This window comes from Notothenia coriiceps, unplaced genomic scaffold (genome assembly GCF_000735185.1).
Source record: "Notothenia coriiceps isolate Sejong01 unplaced genomic scaffold, NC01 NC01_scaffold00002604, whole genome shotgun sequence".
Lineage (NCBI taxonomy): Eukaryota > Metazoa > Chordata > Actinopteri > Perciformes > Nototheniidae > Notothenia > Notothenia coriiceps.
In genome coordinates, this window is record NW_011335305.1 from 5,429 (window position 1) to 29,262 (window position 23,834).

Sequence of the window (23,834 nt, forward strand, 5' to 3'; positions counted from 1 at the left end):
ACATGAACAATTTGAACAGAAATGTTCAGTCATTTTAACAATGTCAGAAACCAGGATTACTTTTAATGCTAAAGATAGTCTGAAATAGTATTATTATATATTAAATATTCATTAATTATAAGAATGTTATTTCAAAGACGAAGCGGTGTTGGTTGTAGCATATGTAGACATCTGAGAGGAAGTGGTGTGAAAATTGGCAAATTGTGCCACATAAAAATAAAATGACTGAATAAAACCACAGGAACAACAAAAGCGTTGCTGAGGGAAATAAAGCAAGGTAGGGATAACATTGGAACATAGATCAACAAACAGTGACGTTGACAAAGCGAGGGTATTGACCCGGAAATGATAATCGTAAAAATCTCAGCTGGATGCACAAAATAACGACATCCAGCCATAAACGTTGTAATAAATTTGATCCCAATGTGTCCATTTTTGTGAAAGGTATCTTCAGGAGGTAAACACATATTGCTGCAAAAACTTGGAGGGATGTTTGTAGTTTCTGCCCTTTACATTCCTAATATCTGATAGCAAGCATGATGAGTTGCTCCATAAAGAAAAATGAGCAACAACAAAATTATTAAAATGAAATGTGACTTATCTGGAGGCTGCAAAAGTGGTGTGGGAGGGTACGGGAACAGTGTGGTATACAGAGATAAACAAAGGAGGCACTTTCACACCAAGGTAATTAGGGTGTTTATGGGCGGAGAGAATGTTTCTGATGGCACAGCGAGGGGAACAAACAGGGGGAGATGGAGGAGGGAAGGGGGTAAACTAAGGCTCATTGTTAGGCAGCTGATTTACGAGAGAACAGGGGCTCCCGGGCCCTGCCAGTGAGAGGATAGATCTTCTGTCACTATAGCACCCTTAGTCCTTTGTTTCCATTGTGCCCAGACAGGGCTATGGGGGGGGGGGGGGTTTCTTCTGTGGGGATGAAAGTTGGGTGGAGGGCGGCTGGAGCGAGTGTTGGTTGAGTGTTGTGCCATCGCCTGTACATCTTCACCACAGACAGCAACACAGATCAAAGGCTGCACTGTTCCCTCTCTCTGAAGCTCACAAGCCTTTGAAAACTTCCCACAACATTTGCACAAGAGGATGATGTGCCTGCGAAGCCCGCTGAATATAACATCTGAACACCAACGGTTCATGATCAATCCATCGATCGAGGTTTATTGATATAGCCCAACATCACACATTTACATTTGTCTCAGGGGGCTTTACAGATTGTGCAGAATATGAAAGGGGGCGTGTGGTGCAGTGGGTTGGTGTTTGGATCAGGGGGTCACAGGTTCAAACCCCACTGTAGTCAGCATGTCGTTGTGCTGAGACACTTCACCCCAAATTGCTCCTGTGGGGATTGTCCACAGTATTGAGTATGTAAATCGCTTTGGATAAAAGCGTCTAACAATAACATGTAATGTAATATGACTGCCTCTGTCCTAAGACCAGGGGTGGTTCTAGGGGGGGGTGACACTAACCAGGGACCCCCGTGTGGCCGTCCTCCAAAAAAAAAAAGGTTATAATATTACGATTTATTGGAACTAAATCAAATCAGAGACCCGGATGTACAGTGGAGATTAAACTGTTCATTACCTTATGAAAGCAAATACTGTTTCTGTTTTTTAATTAGATTGTAACTTAAAGTTACTAAAACAAATACCGTTACTGTATTTTATGTTTATTTTACACAATTACTTTATACTGTCTTTGTCTTTTTAACCCGCTTTTGTTGTGCCCCTCTCATGAAATAACTGGCCCGAGCCTGCCCCTCCCCCAGTAAAATTGGTCTAGAACCGCGACTGCCTAAGACCCTCACATTGGACAAGGAAACACTCCCAAAGAAACCCGACAGCAACAGAGGAGGGAGTCCTTCCCCCAGGATGGTCAGACGTGCAATAGTTGTCGTGTGATAAAAGATAATACATTTACAACATAGCAGCGATACCCACAGTGGAGTTTACCCACAGTTTGCTTTTCAATGCAGCGAGATGGGATCAGTGCACATGGCGGACAGCGGTAATGGGTAGATGGATCAGGCGTCTGCTGTATATAAAATGAGGTCACCTTCTCCTTTAGCTCAAAGCAGACGTGGTTGTCTGAGTGCTGTCTGCCTTTCTCTCCGTACATACAACTTTCCCCATGCGTCACTTGACCTTACAGAGCCTCGGCGATAACGCTCCTTCAGGCTAAAATCAATTACCACAATATCAAATGAAGAAAGGGTCCGATCGTAGCATGCGAGTGTTGTCGTGTTGGGGCTGTAAGGATGCAGATTGAAAGGCGTCTCGGTCCGTGTCACTGAATCTCTACTGATAATTTCATCCGGGAAGCTAATGGAGTGTCAGACAGCATTGTTCTGATGTTTCTTACAGGAACGCACCGTCTCATTCTCTCCCTTGGCTGAAACTCACAAGGTGTTATATTGAAGTGAGTAAGGATCTGAATGCAATTTGTAAGGTCTGGGAAAGTAGGCCAGTGCTGTTTACAAGGACCTCTCCCACACTTCCAATACGAGTGTTAAAGCGCCTTGTTGTGATTTACCCCGTGTTATCATCATACAGGGACAAATTAAATATCATAAAATGCTATTTTTAAGCCACTCATCTAAGCTATTTGTGGCTCGGTGAATTATTTTGTCTCCCCTCCAGTATGACAAATAAAAAGCAAAGAAAACATTCAACTCTCTGGCGCACTTTGAGCAATGAAAACCACCTGGGATTCTTACATAGCTTCAATTTGAATGCGAAATTGCCTTCATTGTTGGTTCGACAAGGTTGTTCATAGACATATTGGTGCTAATAATCAATAAACATGATGTCTAGCTAAATATAGTTCTTGCAGACTTAAACGCTTGAGCTGCAAATTCATAGATATCAATAAAATGTAATGTTTCTAGTCATTTCACCAGACCAGAGACGCAAGACAATGATGCAATGTGGCGACTAACACTGTTATATCGATACCGCACAAGACTTTAAAAATGGTGTGTCGAAAAAGTGTAAAGCTAAGCTAAGTCTCTGCCAGAGCTGTACTTTGGCAATGCTTGAACATAATCTATCTTCTTATATTGGAGCCAATATGACAGTTATCTGTACTTTCCATCTTTATGGGTCAATAATGGTGTTAGAAGGTAAAGGGTAATAAAAGATACTCAGCTACCTAACGTTGGTTGCATGGGTGGTCTGTTTTATTGTTAGTGTAGTGGTGACAGCAGTAATTCTTTAGTTAGGATAACACAACATATTTTGACTGTTTTTCATTGTCAGTTAAAATATTCCTACAGTTTAAATGACCCACCATTGAAAGCCTGGATTGCTGTCAAGGAGGAGGGATGTGTGCAATTCAACCAATGCTCTTGAATGGCAGGTTTAGCAAAAATGTGCTCTCCAGGGTCAACAGCATGTCTAACTTCAGGAATAAATGTTTTTCTCTGGTTTCCCATTAGAGACAGGATAACTAAAGTGGTGTACCGACCAACCATCGAACGTTGCCATCTTTAGAGCTGAGCAGCCAAAGTGTTCGCTATTATGCAACGTTGTAATGTTCACGTAACAAGAAGATTTGTCACCGAACGAAATAGCTAGAAGGACCACGCATTTTCTTGACGAGGAAATGACTGCCATATTTCCACATAACACTGTCAAACCATCACCGTATGATTAGTTATAAGTCATTTGGCTGCAGTCCAGGGCCATGCCTCACCTCCACCCAGAGTGCACTGGACTGAAGAGCAGGCCGTGTTAAACTCAGCAAACTGAGGGTGGAGGCTTCAAGAAAAAAGGTGAAGTGTTGAAGTGACAAAGTGTTGTGTGAATGTGTTAAGTAATACACACTTATTTATGTGAACTAAAGGAACCTTTCGCTGCCTTTGTTGCATGTTTTTTAGTTGTTCTTTGGACCCGATCTGTTCCGAAATGAACATCACGAAGTGTGCCATTTCAATGAGTGGCTTATCACTCGCATTAGGTGTCTATTTGAAGCCACTTTTTCTTGTCTGACCCCAACTTTAGTTAATGTCAGGCCTCATTAAGGCTAACCCTGGGGTTGTGAATCCGGACTCTCAGTTAATGATATTTTTGCAACCTGGGGAGTGCGTGTGAGGAACTAAGTGAAGAAGAGACAGAAAAAAAAAAAGAGAACAACCTGATGCAATCCTCATCGCTCATACCCCCTCATTATAAAAAAAAAAAATGGAGATGGCCCCATGGTGCAACACACACACACACACACACACACACACACACACACACACACACACACACACACACACACACACACACACACACACACACACACACACACCCTCTCTCGACTGACCGCACACGCTGCCAAGCTTCTTGCCCCTGAGCAGACACTGACCCCACCCCCCCACCAGCCGTACATCCAATTTGCTTTGGCATTTATAGGTGTTGATGTCAAATGCCTGGTGACCGAATGGCATTTCAAAGTGAAGTACTATTGGGTATGGTTGTAGTACGTTATGCTCAATTGACTCCCAATTGCTCAAACAACCAGGGTAGAGGTTATCTGTGAGTCTGATTTGTGAGTGAGTGCATAAGAGGGAGTTAATTCACCGCCTTTGATGTCAAGCACTGTGTAGTGAATCATGGAGCCATTTATGAGGAGGGGAGGGTATCTCACTCTTACCACACACACAAATATTTAAAAGCAGCAAATTACCCCTGTGGTGGGAGACCATTTTTCTTTACCCTGCTATGATGCTATACTTCCAAATCCTCTTCATTATCTCGTGTTGAGGCCAAATTGGCAGCAAGCCTTTTTAAAATGAACACTGACACGACGGTTAACAAAATGTGACTGCAGGCAAATGCAACCAAAGGCAAATGCAGGCGAAGCAGTTTCATCTCTATACGTCTTGGTATATTAATAAAACATGAGGCTGCCAGCTTTACCATGATTAAAAGTGATGCAGGTGCCAAGTAGTGCGCTCAAATGGTTAGTAAAACATGTGTACAGTCTGAGAGGATGCTCTTTCTTTCCCGTGTAAATCAATGGGCTGTTGTGACTGCTGGCATCTTTGGGGGGGATTAAAGCAGTCTAATTTCTGCCTCTTACATTTCCTGCTCCTGCAGAGAGTCCGCCAGCATCGAAAAGGAGCACAGGCCAGGACACAAATGTCCCAGACACATTGGCCAGAGCTGGGCAAAAGGCCACATCCAATCAGCAGCACCTCCAGACAATATGAAAGACCAGTGGGCGAAAGGAGATGGGATTTAACGGCAAGCAGTGGCGTAGAAGGAGGAGGCGTAGGAAGAAATGAGAGGTTGAATCTCATCAGCTTGCCTTTCGAAGATGAGTCACCACAGAGCAGATTATTGCACAACACCAGGGACAGTGGGTTCAGACACAGGGTCCCCAAATCACAGGGAAATTGAACAGAGAGATGATTGAATCCCAACAATTATGCAAAGCAATGACCATGAGGAGACATGACGATGCAATGGGCTTTCTCGGATGAAAGAAGGGGGCAGGAGAGAATGACGCTTTCAAGAGGAAGACAGGTAGACACATGGTGGTGCTGGTTGGTGGTTTAACGTGACGGGGGCGTTGGCATCATTTACCTGCATCACCACCTGCTGCCATGCTAGCGGCTGGCTGGTTGGGGTGTTGGGAGGCAGGGCGGAGCGGTCTAGCTGCAGGGTGACATTGCGACGCTCCTCCTCGAGGGCTCGGGTCAGCTGCTCGAAACGCGCCTCCTGCTCTTTCACCGAGGCCATGATGCTGGCGGCCGAGCGAACGTCATAGTCCTCCATGTCCAGTGTTGGTCGCAGGTGTACAGATCTTCCATGAGGGAAAAGAAGGGGGTCATTAAAGACACCCTAACCCAACAGGCTGGGCGAGCGGCATCAACACACTGATGCAATTTCAAAGTCAACGCCAAGATAGGACGTTTGCCATTCAGTAGAAGCTTTAAACATGAACAAAAGACCGACATGACACATCAATATGGAACAATTTGGATGGATGACTGGATGACTATGGTAGATCAGAGAGTATATCTGTTACAGTCAAATATGTTTAAGTTAGACGGTGCTTTCTAGAGCCAGTACCCTGAAGGGACAAGCTGAGATTCTCCCCACACAGCTTGACTGCATGGAGAAGTCTCTGATACTGGAAGCCCAGCATAGCAAGGAAGACACTCTGCTGGGTGCCAATTAAAGTTTTGTTTTCAGAAGTTGGAGTCTTTGTTGTAATTAAAAGTACCACATAAAACGTTTTGCTGGAATATGAGTGCAGCAAAATGAAAATATGATCCTCCAATAGCAAGTACAACAAAGGGGAATGAAACAGCGCTGTGCACAGTCACAAAAACAAAGATTATTGTTTTTGGACGTTGGAGTTGAAATGGTGGAAAGGAATGATGTTACCCTATTATAAATGAACAATCATAGCTAGCGTGAAAGAATGGCATTGTCTTCATTTGATATAGCCATGCACTGAGCAATAACACACAAAAGCACTGTTTCAGGCACGGATCCAACACATGCAGGCTTCCCACAAACAAACAAACAAACACCCAGGCCTGGAACCACACTGCCTATCACGAACAATCGAGATTTCTGGATAAGAGTTGCAAGCTACAATGCATATCACTGTCACACACACCCTGACCCATAACCGATGGTGGCATGATATCAAGAGGGTTAAAGGCACAATAACAAATGGGGTTGGAAAATACCAAATTATAGCAATACAGACCGAGTAGATAAGCAGGCCGAAAGGTGTTAGAAAACAGACATCCCCCACTCTTAGAAGAAGGATGAGACAGCAAGAGTAACGGAGAGCTGGGAGAGAGGGGGAAGAACAACAAAGGGAAGAGAAAAAAGAAAAAGCAAGATGTTAATACAAATGAAAAGCAACATGTGCTTCCTCAGACTCGTATTTCCCCTTAATGGTAAACATGGTAATCAAACAGGTGCAAAAAGCATTTTGAGATCATATTTTTTTAAACATCCAGGGTTTGTGAAGCATGTCTTTCTTGATGGTTTTGATCCATATTGTTTTTCTTTTGTCAACTGCTTGATGACAAATGTGCATATGCAGTGCTTTAAAAATAGTACATTTGCATTCAAAGGAAAATACTGAACAGAGAAGAAGGAAACAGGGACTCATTATTTGCCACAAAGTGGGTTAATCCAGACCACGTCTATTTCTATTTAACTTTACTTTGTTTTACAAGCACACTTGGTAACACTTTATATTAAGGTACACAAAGTAACCATCAACTAGTTGTTCATTAACATGCATATTAGCAGTATATTGTCTCTTTATTTGTCATTATAAAACACTTATTAATGCCTTATTCTACAAGTAATCAAATCAAATCAAGTTTTATTTATATAGCACATTTTTAAACGATTTTTGGTCGAGCCAAAGTGCTGTACATATAATAAAAATACCCTACAGTAAAGACACTTTACAGCAAATACAACATCACTGTTTGTGCAGAATATCAGTATGAGAAAACGACACCCTCTGTCCTCAGACCCTCACCTCGTACAATAGGCCCTTAGTTGAGAGTTTTCCCTCAATAACCCTCTAATTAGTGCTTATTTATTGAAAGTAAGGAAGTTGTTGTACATGAGTTTTGGTCTTAATATGCTCTGCTCAATATGAGCCTATTACTTTTAGAATATGGTTATGTAGAAGAAGGCATTAATAAGTGTTTTATAATGACTAATAAAGAGTCAATATACTGCTAATATTGTTAAGAACTCAAACACTTAGGAGGTAGGACCCAAATGCACGACCCGGGAGACAGAGGTAAAGTATTGGTAAGATTACCAATTTTATTTTTCTAAAACACGATGAACAGAAAATGGTCACTAACTAATCTCAGATTGAGATGACAAAAATAGAGAACAAAATGAAAATCGCTCACGTGGTGAGGAACAAAACTTAATATAGTACCAAAGAGCAAAGCTCTGACCATGGCAATCGACAAAAACGAACTGACAAGGAACACTGGGAGACAGGGGAATTTAAACACATGAGAATAAGACACAGGTGGGAACAATCAGGGGCGGGGCTGACGCTGATGAGCACAGGTGACACAGAAGGGATGACAGGTGAAAACAATCAGGAAATTAGACACACCAGGGAAACTAACGACAGACAGGAAACACAGGGAGAAAGACCAGACAATACACAGGGAGGAAAACATGACAAGGAGAAAAGCAAAACACCCACTACCAGACACACAAAACTAAAAACGTGACACAACACAAGAATCGTGAGAAATATGCACATTTTTGCCAGATACAGAACAAGCAATTGGTCTTTTTGTATGCAGATGTGACATAATGTCCTGCACTTGGACTACACTGGTGGTTTTGGCGCAGTGGTTGGTCATCAGATCAAGGGGCGTTGGTGAACTCCAGTTCAAATCCCGCCTCAGCCGCCTCTGCGTCAGGCCGTTGTGTCCTTGGGCAAGACACTTAACCCGCATTTACTCCTGTGGGTAATGTCCACAGTAATGACTCTTACATGTCTAATATGTGTAATCTGTCATTGTAAAGCGCTTTGAGCACCTGTAAAAGTGCTCTAATACAAAATGTAATACATTATTATTATTACAATGCTCAACCAGAGAGAGAGAGACACTTGTTTCAGGCTAGAAAAGAAAACACAACCAATGGTCAATTTAGGCCAGTCAGCTTAATTTATGCGCACATTAACGGTGTCTGTGAGATGAAACCTTGTGACCAAGCTGTGTCAGGTATTGTAGGAATGAGGGCTTTAAAGCAACACATGTGCGAGTGCTTCTTCAGGCACCACAGGGTTAAAAAAGGGAAGGTGCATTTACAAAAACATAGACATGAATAATGATTCAAGAGACACATTTTATCAAAGCATTTTGGGTATCTTCCAGCTGGTCTTGCCACCGAAACAGACTCAGATTGAGGAGCATTGGTTTGGCTCGGCAGAGGATGATCAATGCAGATGCAACCATTAGAATGTTAAACAGGTTGCATTATAGAAACAGAGTGTGTGTGTGTGTGTGTGTGTGTGTGTGTGTGTGTGTGTGTGTGTGTGTGTGTGTTCATTCTTCACTATAGGACCTGTGAGGCCCTTATTCCCTTTGAAGCACACAATCCCTCTTTGATGTTTGTGGCGGACTGATCATTTATTTATCTGGAGTGGAGTCTCGTCTGACACAACTCTTCCTTCACTCTTCCTCACAAAGCATAGATACCGGGGAGCCTGTGTTTTAAAATTCAACTCCACATCCATATGAATGAATGATCTCTCACATGATCTCTCATTACTTAGCCAGTGTGTTCAAATTCAAATGAAATACATAATGTTTGATTGGCATGAGTCATCAGCTGGTAACTCAGTTTCAAGAATGGAAACAGTTCTGGGTAATGCCTACTTACAAAAATAGCATCCTTGTCTGTTTCCAAAGCTATCCACCACTTGAGATAACCCACAGCAAAAGGGTACTATTAGCCATGTTGATTGGACATACTTGATGATGGAGTTTAAATAATTCACACCCCTGAAGGGTTGGGGGGAAATGTTGCCATTGCTTCCTGAGTCGTAAAGGGAATAATATGGCAGGCATGTCAGCTACGCCCCACAGCTTATCATTAAACACAAACTTCAGGGCCTACTTAAAATAGCACAGGGAGGGGCATCGGAAGAATTCCCCTCTGCCACCATGACAGCCTTGTTTTTTTTTTTAAAGCTTTGGTTCAACAGATGTTTGCTAATGGTCTGCGTCAGAGGGGATACAAAAAATGGCAAAGGTCTGCACGTTTAACCTCAACCTCAATTACATACGCCTCTAACTTTATGTGACGGAAACATATCATATTCAACTGAAAGGGATGGAAATGGCCACTTCCGGATATTTCCGAGTGGTAAGGATGGTCACTAATCAAAAATGAAACCGTTTTCTACATAGGAAAGAAACGTTTTGGGGATTTGACTACTCTTAAGGTGTTTGCTTTTTTAATTGAAGGGAAAAACCAGCTCATATTACATGGTTGGAGGTCATGCAGAACCTTACTACCACCTTCAGTGTCGCAAGGCTTTTCCTCAAGTATAAATACACTTCAGCACGAATCCTCAGCTCTAAAAATAGCCCAGCAATAAATATATCCACACACACCGTCCACAATTTGAACGGGCTCGGCAGATGAGATGCAGCATTTGTTCACTTCAAAGGCTCGCTGGAAAATCCGGAAATAAATCCTTGGTATCTTATTCACAAGGGCCATCAAACTCGCATATTCCAATGACAAGACCCTCTGCCATTTTACCCCTCTGTGCAGTAAACTGGCAATCATTTAAGAAGTGTATTTTTTTCTGTCTGGCTATATTCCTATATGAAACCGCAACTACATCACAAAATAATGCTTCAAAGGAGAAGCATGTCCTATCTGCCTGAACTGAAACCTTGGTGATTTCCCCATTGGCAAAATTAGATTATTTTATTTGTGTATACCCAAACATTTGATCTCTTGTTCCTTTGATACAAACCATCACAAAATGGCTTGGTATCAGTCTGCTGTGTGCAGTCAGAGGACATTATAGATGGCTCTCCACTCACTGCCTTTTGAAACCACCAATGTTGACAGATGCCAAGGGCAGATCTTACCAAATCTTCAGTCTGAACTTGTGAAGAGAACCTGTCATTCACTGAGTTATTGGTGTTAGACCCTTCATGCTGTGCAGCCCACAAGTGTTATGTAAGTGTGAGGAAAGTCAAATGAGGTTTTACTCTTTGAGGAAAGTCAAACTAACAATGGTTAGATCTTCAAGCACATTATGGGAGATAAGATTTTAGAGTGTGTTTTCGTAACAAAGGGTTGATAAATTGCCTTTTGTTATTGGGATACAGAGTTGGGCTTTCGGTCCAATGGGACAGTTTTCAGATTATTGAGTTTTCAGAAAAAATGGCCACTGAAACAATGGCATGGCACCACTAGTTCTTGGAAGGGTGAGTCACTACAGATGAAACAGACAAGATATACAATTTTAGAAAGCTGCTAGGTGGATTTAGTTACCTTTTAACCTAGCAAAGTTAGCTGTTTCCAGTCTCAATGCTAAGCTTTGCTAACCTGTTGCAAACTGTAGCTTCATTTTCAAGGCTTTTATTGTCATTTGTAAATAGCTACAGTGTAGTTATGACAATGAACATCTTAGGTCACAGGCTCCTCCAACAGTGCAACACAATCAAACAGATAAAACAGTGCAAGTAAATAAAATAAAATATAATATAATTCATATTTACAGGAAGGCATGATGACATTGTCACCTAACTCTTAGCCACAAATCCACATTAGCTTAACTAAAGTGCTTTGACTTTGCTCTTACAGTATATCAGGATTCAAAGCAGAGGACTATTGCAAATGAGTAGGCCTACAAGAACAGAAGCGACATGTGGCGTGTGTCTTGGGAGTTTCAGATACGGGTTTATTAGGGGGATGGGGAACAGATTGGGAGGTAAAAGATGAGGATAATTGAGTGTGACCATCAGTGCCCAATATTGAGTTAGCAACATTTACCTGATTAGGGAATATAGGGTGGTGGGGTTCTTCCTCCCCCCTCACCGCCAATTTGCCCCTTTCTAGAGGCTGTAATTGCAGCTCAAATTAATTATTTGTCTAAACACATCATATGCCCATCTGAGGATGCAGCTCCCAGAGGCACAATTGGGTATTTAAAAACACCTGCTCCCAGCCAGTGGCAGCTCCGGAGTATTTTTGTTGGGTAATCTATGGTAGAGCTAACCCATACAGTGGTGTGGCTCAAGTCAGTATTTGCAATGTAATAACATACACGCTATATCGCCCCCCTTGACAGTGAAACGCCACGCGTGAGGTTTAGATTATGTCCCTGTCTCAATCAAAATCTCAATTTTGAAATACTAACATAAAATTATAATAACATTCTGGTACTCTCTTGAGAAGAAAATAAATTAATCTATTACTTCAAGCCTGTTTAGTTTTTTGTTACCTTGTTCTGAAAGCTAAACCTGCTGCTCCTCACAGAGAGAAGAGGCTGTGTGAATTACTTTACATTGTGGATAAGGGTAGATAGTCCCCATTGTTCTGTGTGTCAAAATGTAAGACACACACCTATTAATCATCAAACCGTGGGGTCTTATTTCATTACGTGTTGATTTCTATTTCAAAAGTATTCTCCGTCGGGACTTCCTGCAACAACACCACGCCGTTATCTTGATTCTGATTGGCCAGAAGACATTAGCAAAAATATTTTATTGAGAAGATGATCACTACGTTACAAAAGTTTTCAAAACCGTTTCTAGTCTTCGGAATTTCCAGACAAGTGGCTACTGAAATCAATCTTGCTGCTGTCTGTGCAATTTACGAGTTGGAGGACTTTTTTTTGCTTACTTTAACATAATTTTTCATGGTGGGGCTAAGCCATTTCTTGGTATGGCTGTAGCCTACCCCAGCCATACCCTGGCGCCGCCACTGCTACCAGCTTGTGAATGGAAGAGGTGGTTGGAATAATGATCAATCTACCCACTTTTTGCTGATTGGCTAATGGTTACACAAGCCAAAAAATCTTTATGACATCATAAAGTTGCCAAAATCTGATCAGCTCATTTTCAGACAGGTCCTGATAACTGGATCAGGACAAAAAGAGAGAGAATCATTTTTCCCGAAACTTCCAGAATCTCTTTAAAGAGGGGACTTAAAAAGTAAGAATGGAAATGTCTAATATGAAGAGCCTAGTAATTTCATAGCCAGACATTTCAAGCTCTTAAGAGAATATGTCAAAGCTGTTGCTGAGAGTGTCTGATGGTTATTTAATTTGTCATAATGACAATCTGCTGTATTGGAAAGTGCTACTTATGCACACGAAAGTCTGTTTGAATAAGTCCTACAGTACTTATAAAGAAAAACATTATCTCTGGATCTTCATATATTTTTCAAAACTGTTTTTTAGAGTAGAACTGTAGCAGGGAGAAGACAAGCCAATGATTGTCATTTCCAATATCTAATACTCTTTAGTAACACTGGACTGACACACTAAGTCACTAACATTTTTAAGAGTCTACATATCTTTAAATCCACTGTCACCAGCAATAAACCTCCCTTACATTAAGGATTCTAGTCCTTAATTGTTGCGTTGAGAAACATTAAAGTGAGTGTTAATTCCCAGAGGGGTATGGCTGAGTGATGCCTGGATAAGTAAAGCTTAGTGAGGCTTGTGGAGTCCATAGCTGATCACTTTCACAGCTCGAAGAAAAGGAATGTAGCCGTTTACCATCCAGATTTTATTTCATCCTTTGAACTTCGCTATGTGGAATATTTGAGGCCGGAAAACAATGACAAATAAAAAATACTTTTAGATGCAAATACATTTATGTTCTAGTCTCTTTGAAGAGATGGATCAGTTCATTTCGACTAATTGATACTGATATACTTAACCATGATAGAAACATGCTACAGTTCGGTGGTTCAAAGCTTCTACAAATAGGAGTAACGTTTTCATTTTTAAAGTGCTTTCTCTTCCATTTAAATGTTGACATTGCATTACATTCTGACCCGAAATTCCACGTCGGATATTATATAATAAAAAGCTTTAGTTCTTACATTATAAGCAGCTAATAGTCAGCAGGTCAAGGTTCATCAAGTAGCATCTGCATATCTATGAGCTTTAAGTCAGTTCTTGATTGGGATAATATGATTAAAGTGGAAACAAAAAGGTTACTTTGAACATGCCAGAAGCAATGCACAAAGCTTTATAGACATGGAAATCAGTTATTATTTCTGATATACTTTCATACTTGTAAAAAGAAACAAAAGAACAGGCACAAAAAGTCAATCCAAGTTTAAAGTAAAGCAAAGACATGCACGTAAGACATGCAAATTGCAATTAGGTGTCTCAGGTTATATCTTCAACAAGACTTCAAACACAGAATTAGTTGGTTCTCTATCCGGTGTAGACCAGAACAAATGCTCTCTCCTGCTCAGCTCTAAAACCCACCAAAAACTGTGAAGCATTTTCCTGAGTTCATTCAACGATGAGAATTATTGAAATCACAGTGCATTTCCTGGAGGAAAAAGCTCTTGAATGTATTGAAATAAAAATCAAACAAGGTACCTCAGCGACAAAGTGAAGTGAAGCGAAGCTCTCTTGAGGAGAGATAACAGAGAAAGTGAAGTCTTGGATTTGCAAACCAAAAAAAACTGTCAGGAAATGTAATTACTGCAATGATGAGCTGAACAAAGTGATTAAAGGAGGCTGGAGGTGTAGAGAGAGAGGTGGGTGTACCTTTGATGTCGGGGAGTGCCGTCAGACCACAATTAGACTGAGGACAGGCGTAGAGTCGACTCGTTTGTTCAGTCCGCCAGGGGAGATCTGTGGATAAAAAAACCAGAACATGAAATTATAAAACAAATTCTAAGCCAACCTGCTGACAGTGCTTTGTTAAGAGACACATATATAACATAGATCACAACTGTAATCTGATACTGGTGCTCTAATTTTAACCATAGCACCCTCACTATTGGTTCATCATCTCGTGCAAATCACTTCTGGTGTGCCACAGGGATTTGTTCACGGTCCTCTGCTTTTTTCGGTTTACACGGTTTTTTCGGTGAATTGATAAAACTGTGGTCCCCATTGACAGTAGCTTGGCTATTTAAAAAGTGGGGGTTTATTAGCTTTACTACCCTTTAACCTTGACAGTGGGAATGCCAAAATAAATACCAGGTATCCAAGATGAGGACCTTTTTATGCAGATGAAACCCATAAGAGCTTCTGATTAAAGCAGTGTAATCACACTCATGAACTGCTAAAACTGTTTTTTGGTGCTAAATAAAGTAATGAGAGTTCCTTTTATGGAGCCAAACTTCTTTAAGCTGATCCATTATAACTTTGAAAGTCTGTCAATAAATGTTAAACATGTTGCCTGAAATGTATATCTTTAAATTGAAGTTGTTTAATCCATAATTCTCTCAGGATTGTAATTGGTCTGAAACGTATTTGCCTCTAACTGGCTTACAATTAAATGTCAGAATTTTAATTGTACCTTCTGTCTTAATACACATTTCTCCACATGTGGTTTTGGGAGTTGTCCAAAAACTAAATATTCAGTCAATATTTCTCCAGGCAGTAATATTTCCCAAGGAAACCCAGGACAATAATTATACACATATGCAATAATGTGCAACAAGAGAAACAACAGCTATAACTGCTGCTAAAACAATTGCATTTCCAGCCTTGTAGCTTCACAAAAAGAAATAGACTACCTTTCAATTTTTCTTGTCTGCATGGCCAATAGCTGAGTAATAATAATGAGGCAACACTAACTCAATACTTTCAACAAACCAATATGTCAGCCTGACCTTAGTATTCACACACACTGCCTCAGAAATATAGACATCACCGGCACACACAAACACAGAGACTAATGTCCAACACTGCAAATTGGTTTTGATGCTTCACACTATGGGATGAATCATTCTGCCAACCTGTCCAATGGCTATGCGTCCTTTGAAGAACATGAAGAAACAAAAACCGCCGGATCGACGGCACCCTTGAAAGTGTCATTGATGATGACATCAAATGCACGCTTTCTGAGTTTAATAAGATGTAATGGTTCCTTAAAGATTGCCTCATACTTCAAGTAACTGGTGGAATCTTTATTTAAAAAAGGTATGATTTCCAATAATGAGCTCAACAGCAGTTCATTATACATTATTATGTTATTCAGATTCAACTGGGGTTCAGACTGATTCATGACAACAATCATTATGGAGTAAAAGCTACTTTTCTTGGGAGTGGATGCAATACAAAACAACATTTAGGACCTATTATGCTAATTTTCAAGTGTATATCAGTATGTAGTGTCTCTCCTGTGACACGTTTCCATGCCTTAATGTTCAAAAAGTTCTTAATTTTTCTCACACTGCCTGTGCTGCAGTACTTCTTTTCACCCTCTGTCTGAAACCAGAGCCCAGTCTGCTCTGATTGGTTAGCTGTCCGGCTCTGATATGATTGGTCAACCGCTTAGAGATGTCCCGCCCCTTACCCTATCACGTACAATGTGTTCAAGCTTTGGCCAATAGAAGCGCACGTTTTCCATAGTGATGTCACTATGTTCAGAAAGAAAACAAAGGTGTGGAGGTGTTTCAGGCAGGGGGGGGAATGTGTTGGAGATACACTTCCTCTGGAGGGAACTTTAGCCTTTGCAGACCATTAACATGCACACAAACCTATTTAACACACTACAGGAAATGGGAAACCCCAAAAACATATTAGGGGCTCTTTAACCTTTTTTTTTTTACATTTATCACAGTTTTTAACCAAAAGCTGAAACTAAGACTACTTCCTTGTGGGAGAAGCACATATTGCCAACTGAACTTTAACAGCATACATTCATACATGAACTACTGCTTTAAGGTGTTGTATACAATCATCTCTCTACAAGGTAAGTATCTCCAGATGTAGAACTGACTTCAGGATAAATATGCATTAGTGAGTGAATCCATGCAATTTCTCTCTAACTATGATCAGAAGACACCCACAGTGAATTTGAAAAAAAAATTCAACACAATGTCAACTCTCCTCTCCAGGTTTTAGCTGGCTCTCGGATTAGAATATCTCCCCCTCTCCAGGGATTCCTGGGTGTGTGCACTTCAAGGACAGATAGGCTCTGAGCACCTTGGATTTCTGGTACAAACATCAAAGGTGAAGCTAAACCCGGCTGCATTAGTTTTCACCTCGTCTCTCTCTCTGGTCCTGGACGAGTCCTTACATCGCTGCTGAATGGGGATTATCTCGGCACATAGTCACCGCTCACAGCAGCATTTTGATTTCTACTCATTTTATTCTACTTCCAATGCTGCTGCAACTGAGCTCTTCCTTCGGGGGGCGAGGACATCAGCACATCAGGCTGGTTTGGGCAGATTGATTGTCAGTGATGATGTGAAATGAGTGAAAGAGGCTCTTGCCACCCCCAGTTGATGGCACTTAACCTCGCAGCTTATCCTGTGGAGATGATCACAGGTCAATAGTGGGAGACTGTGCACTTCAATGACACATTGCTCTAGCATTGAAGGTCACAGTGCTTTAGAGGCCTGTGTTGGGTGGCTCTGAAGACATTGTGGTGAAGAATGTTCAACAAAGCATGTCGGTGGGTGAATAAAAATACAAAATAAATCAGTGGCCCGGCCTCAAGCTGATAGAATTTCATACTCCCAATACCCACATTCAATCAGATTTATTTACACAGCACCCTGTCAGATACATTTTCTCTGCTCCGGGATCTGTGTTGACACTTCACCACTGGCCCCCGACGCCGCCATCCTCATTTGACAGTAATAAGTGCAAAGCCATCATGCAATATTTGCGTTTCATATCAGCCTGATACCTCACCTGCTGTGCATTATGCAGACAATTGCATATTCTATCACGACTTGTCCCCCCTTCAACCCACATGGTTTGTAGAGCGCCGGTGTAATTCTGTGATTAATAATGAATGCAGAGTGAGGATGAGCGCGCTGGCTGACTGCAGGCTGACTGTCTGGGGAAGGTGCACTGATGAAGGTTTTTCCTCGACTGTCAGTACCTCTGCACTCTCACGATCTGCAATCACGTATATATGACCTAAGGGAAAAGCAAACGTGGCTTCTCTGCATGCATAAACATTTCATTCTATATACAGGTTACCTGCAAATGCCATGTATATAAAGTGGTAAACGTCAAAAGTGTATGAAAAGTAAGTGGAAGCACTCATTTTGAACGATTACTGTGCCTGTGGATGACTCTCAAACCAAAATGACGCAGCTTTTCAAATGACGCATGCAGTGTTTCCTGATGTTTTGTCATGAATTAGGTTTGTTTGAAAAGCATAGACATTTCATTACATGTTATTGTTAGACGCTTTTACCCAAAGCGACTTACACACTCAATACTGTGGACAATCCCCACAGGAGCAATTTGGGGTGAAGTGTCTCAGGGACACAACGACATGCTGACTGCAGTGGGGTTTGAACCTGTGCTCCCGCTGATCTGAACACCAACGCACATCCCACTGCACCACACGCCTCCTTAGATGCATAGATGTCAAAATGTTGAGATATATCGGTTCTGATGAGCGTTTTCTGATCTGCCACCTCTTTAGTTTGGCAACTCAAACTGCTTTGGTTAGCTTATGCGAAGAATGTTGTTATGGTTATAAATAAATGTTTTACTTTTTGTAATATGTAAATTAACGTTTGGGGTGGGATTGCATAACATTGGATTAGATTAGATGGTAAAATATGCATCACTGCACCTAAATGTTGATCCGACCACCTTTTGATCAGTGGAAGATCCATGTATGATCGAAACATAGTCAATAAAACTTCTGTTGCATAGATGAAGTGTGCAGGTGTCACCTTTTTACTTATCGACGCTGACTTTCCATAATTATCTTTTTCAATTTTACATGACATGTTACTTGTTAGACGCTTTTATCCAAAGCGACGAACATACTCAATACTGTGGACAATCCCCACAGGAGCAATTTGGGGTGAAGTGTCTCAGGGACACAACGACATGCTGACTGCAGTGGGATTTGAACCTGTGACCCCCTAATTCGAACACCAACGCACTAGTCCACTGCGCCACATGCCTCCCATGAGGCTCAATATCTATATCACTTACATATTCGTGTGCCTGTCTGATTCTCACCAAAGTTAAACAATATGCATCAACATGACACACAATATCAACGCTTTTACATGACTTTAGGTAAAAAAAACAAGCGTTTTCGCGGAAACTATTTTTATAAAAGACATTGCCATTGACAGTAGTATGCAAAAAGCTCAACAAAAAAATCAACTATCTTTAAATGAATTATAGAAACGGAGATTCAGACTTGTGCTTGTTGAGGCCTCTTTAGCATTTATACCCTAATGAGCCTCCAACCCTGTCTCCTAAAAATTACGTTCCCACAGAACTAAACTGCATTCTCAATTACGTTTAGCAAGAAACGTATTTTCTCCCACGTTACGTTCGTTATGAACGTATCTCAAATACGTTTATTTTCTACATATCTTCTAGAAACATATTTTCTCCCACGTTACGTTTCTTAGTTAAAACATTAAAACAAATCCAGAGTTATGTGTTTCTGTACAGAAACACATAACTCTGGATTTGTTTTAATGTTTGAGGTGCAATAAACGACACAGCAGCTTTTTGGCATGTTAAACTATTATTTTCTGTCTCGCTCATGAGAACAGCTGGCGAAATTACAGCCTCGCCTACTGATTTCAAATGTGTGCACTAAAATGATATTTATAAATGACTATTATCATTATTATAAGCAAGACAATAAATGGCAAAGATATGTAGAAAATAAACGTATTTAAGATACGTTCATAAGAAACGTAACGTGGGAGAAAAGATGTTTCTAGAAGATATGTAGAAAATAAACGTATTTGAGATACGTTCATAACGAACGTAACGTGGGAGAAAATACGTTTCTTGCTAAACGTAATTGAGAATGCAGTTTAGTTCTGTGGGAACGTATTTTTTAGGAGACAGGGTTGTGAGCCTCACACGCATCCACAAACTTTATAATGTGGACACTTCTCAGCAGCTACAGTCATTGGATGCAGAATAGTTGTGCCTCAGGTTTACTTATGACTCATACTACACGTCAGCCATTATCCCTCTGTTTTTTCTTTGTTCTTTTCCCCCATCTCTTCCCAGTAAAGAGTGTATTAACACAGAAAGGTTGAGGCTAGTTCGTGGAAGAATCGCCTGACAGCTCTGTATTTCCAGGTAATTGTTCATCTGAAAGCAGAGCTAACACACATTCTGTTCTCCTGTGTGTGCAGAGAGCAGCAGCTAATTGAATATTCCACTAGAAAATAGAAGGTCCATCATCATTAGTTCAGACAAGCTTGCGTCATACGAGAAAGAAGAGTGCTTCGGGTTGTAGAACATGTACTCATCCTAGAGAGCTGACCTTGAATATCGCTGTTAAACATTGAAATAAAGACAATGTGGTTGAAAAAAAAGGTTTCCTGCCAAAACAAAATTACTTATCCTGAGAGAAGTAAGAGTAAAAATGGAAGGAGGGGACATTGATGGGCCTGTTTGTTCTTTGGACTATGCACAGATTTAGGGTTTTTTAAATATTTAATATGAGGTTTGAAAGTTGGATTTTTACAGATTCATAACAAACAATCCAAAAGTTTCAACTCATAATGACGACTCAGGTATCAACAATACCACATTGGAAGCAGGGCTGTAGCTCCCTGCTGCACTCCTTGACCTTGTGACTTTCCTCGATAATAGACTCTCAAGAGAAAAAAGTATGAATTTGAGAAAACAGTCAAAACAAAACATCCCCGCCCCCCCCCTCTCTCTCTTTGCAGTAAAATAATATCCAACAATGGTGCATATCCTGTAGCCTTCATTAAACCCAGCACAATGGTTCGAACTCGCCCACAGAAACCCATTAGCGTGTTAAATATTTCAACTGAGGCGGCAGTATTGATGTGGAAATCGTTTACACAAGTCAAGGATTTGTAACTTTCTATAAATGGGCTGAAGGTGATTCATTTTGACCAAACTTTTAATAGCGAATCATGTGCTGCTAATGCAGTAGTTCTCAAACTTTTTCTGTCAGGCCCCCCCTTTGGAGAAAAAGAAAAGTCGTGCCCCCGCCACCCCAAATAGTCAGGCTCAGTGGCGGCGCCAGAGATTTCTTTTGGGGGTGCTGCGGGGTAGCTTGACCTCACATAGGGGGGTCCGGGGGCAAGCTCGTCCGGGAAGATTTATTTTTAAATATTGAAGTTAAAAGCATCAATCTGGTGCACTTTGAGAGCAAAATGAAGAGATCTATGGATACATCTCTCAACACTCATTTGAAACAGAACTGTAAGCAGATGTTCTTTTTCTTTATGGATATTTTACAAATCACTCATTTAAACATTATTCTTGTTTTACTGTCATAGTATTTCATACCTGTTTTTCATTTATTCTCTTTTTATAGCTATAATGATCTTATAAACGTGTGCCTCGGAAATAATTGTTTACATTAATGGTGACCAAAACGTTTGAGACCCACTGAGATAACACTGAGAGAGTCCTTTAGTTCACTGAGTCTCTCAGTCTGACAGGAGAGGACTCTCCTCCACTTTGTTGTTCCTCCTTATATGCGTAGCTCGCTAGCACCAGAAGCTAACAACAACGATCTCAGGTACCGGTGCGCTCTCTCTCTCTCTCTCTCTCTTGCTCGCACACACAAAATGGCTCGTTCCACACACACAGAGCCGAGCTTTAATGAAACACAGAGACCCAGACGTAATAGTACTGTATCATATTATTTTCGAATAAATAATTTTTCAGTTTAGGATTTTTTTTTTTTTTAATCTTTTTTTTAATTTTTAATTTTTATAACCATTTTTCCTCCTGGTCTCTTGCGCCCCCCCTGGCATGCCTCTGCGCCCCCTAGGGGTGGAGCGCCCCCCACTTTGAGAACCACTGTGCTAATGGCAGCTTGGAGATTTAGTGATGTATTGTGCTAATTGCTGAAAGAAAACCGTCTTGCTAAATAATATTTCAACTCAAACAAGCAAATAAAAACGTTAGTAAGTTCCCACAATCACACCATGATAATGTATGAACTGGAAACCTTGCACATTGTTCTCAAGCTTCTTTCTTTGCTAAATAACTTTGTCAAAAAAATCTCATGATGGTTGTGATGCTTCGTTGAGATTTAACTCAGCCAATGAGGTTACTGTCAACAAGTGTATGGAAAATAATGTGGTGTCTGAAATGTTTGTAATATTTTTGCTCTGTGAAGTAAAATAGGTGAAATGTTGTGCGATCCATTTGATCCATTATCCATACGCGATCTCACAAAGATAAACCTTTTTGCACAGCGTTAGAGTGCACTCTAACTCCATTTTAAAATAAACATGCGCGGCTGCATTGCGGATAAAGTTATGTTGAGCAAATAGAATACAAACCAGAATGGTTGAATTCAATATTAGATCAATGACGAAGCCTTATTTGACACCAAACCACTGCAGAACCAAACAAACATCATAGACAACTTGCCTGAGGAAGATCTTGAACGTTGAAAAGTTGGCATAAAGAGAAACTACATTATTTATTTCAAAGTATAGCAGGGTGCAGACCTTCTGTGAGCCCTGTGGTCAAGTGTTGTTTGCCTGGATGTTCTTTCTCCAATCAAATGCCTTCAAGGGGAGACTAACTGGGTTTTATGTTGTTGTTCACAACATCAGGTAACTTTGAAGTACACTTGTTAAGAACATTGTAGCACTGAAGGTACACAGTGATATATTGTTATTACAGGTAGTGGTAGAATAATGTGTAACTCTAAGAGTCCCTGCCTCTCTGCCGTTACCTGTCTGTAAAGTCAGGCAATTAGTCATCACAAAAAGATTATGTCACAAATAAAGACATCCAATTTCTTCAAAATGATTAATAATAGCAGCAAACTAAAATAAACCCTGTCACAGTTTGATGAATGGAGCCCTTGAATGATAACACTTTGACATTTCGGATAATCTCGGTTTTAGCAGGATTGAATGATAAGACTCAGGTGATGATTGATTAAAGCAGAGAGTATGGATTTTTGGATTCCTTTACGGTGTGTGTGTGTGTGTGTGTGTGTGTGTGTGTGTGTGTGTGTGTGTGTGTGTGTGTGTGTGTGTGTGTGTGTGTGTGTGTGTGAATTCACCCCCAGCATCGTATGAAACATATACACACGATCACTCTCCCTGATGGAACAACAGATCCTGGCTGTGGAGGAGGTTTCTTTTTCTTTTTTTTTTATATACACGCTGCTGCTTTGAATAAAATATCTGTGCTGGGATTTGTGCATGATGGGCAGCTTCAACCCTGCACACTCGTCAATTATGTAATGTGTACCACCGCAGCCTGCTGAAACCCTCACAGCTCATCGGTATCCACAAAGACAGCGGAAGGCTTTATCTGGGGTATCAGAGGATATGAGAAGTGGGAGACAGGAAGGGTGAGATGGAGAGGAGGCAGGTGTGTGTGAGGGTGTGTGTGTGTGTGTGTGTGTGTGCGTGCGTGCGTGCGTGCGTGCGTGCGTGCGTGCGTGCGTGCGTGCGTGCGTGCGTGTGTGTCAAAGACATGAAGAGATCAAACAATGTTCTGGGATGTTATCTATTTGCAGCGGTGGTGAGGAGAAGCACCGTCACAACCAAGCAGGTCACACTCTAATGACTGAATATATCTTTAAAAAGTGGTAAACATCCCCGTGCGTACACTGATAGAGACAGAAATTAAGTACACTGCCAGAAAAGTATTCATAGAATGACTTTTACCTTAAAGGACCCTTACTGAAAAGACTGGGGAGTAACGGATTACATGTAACAGGATCAGAGGAATCAGGATACAAAACTGTATTCCCTTACAGTTACATAATAAAAAAAGAAGTAATCAGATACTGTATTATATTTGGGTTTGTAGGAGGATTACAATGTCACGAAAATACTAAAGTGTTTGTTGTAAAAGGATCAGATGTTATCTCTTCTCTGTAAGCTGTACTGTTCAGGATAATACTTTAAGTGTGAATCTAAACTTCTACTGCCTTAATCTGCTTCATGGTTTTCACTTTCTTTGCTTCATTTGTTCTGTTTTTAATTCAGCAGGTACGTTGAAGTGTGTGTGAGCTTAACTGCGTTTATTAAACTAAAACTGAGCATTTTCTGTCAGCTTAGATTGTATTTCTCCTTTTTAAGGTGCTCATGTATACACCCTGAATATGTTTAATAAAAGGCAGGTTTTCAAATAAATAAAATGATGTTTGATCCTAAATATCTTGGTTC

General features: G+C 40.8%; 1 long non-coding RNA gene across 1 annotated transcript; it reads right to left on the reverse strand.

The window, feature by feature from the left end:
- Nucleotides 1–5,587: 5,587 nt before the first annotated feature.
- On the reverse strand, nt 5,588–14,378 carry LOC104968181 (uncharacterized). The gene is made up of 3 exons (XR_800807.1): nt 14,281–14,378; nt 6,721–6,806; nt 5,588–5,802 (listed from the first exon to the last, which is right to left on the reverse strand). It is a non-coding gene; the product is annotated as an uncharacterized lncRNA (long non-coding RNA).
- Between the last annotated feature and the right edge of the window lie 9,456 nt (nt 14,379–23,834).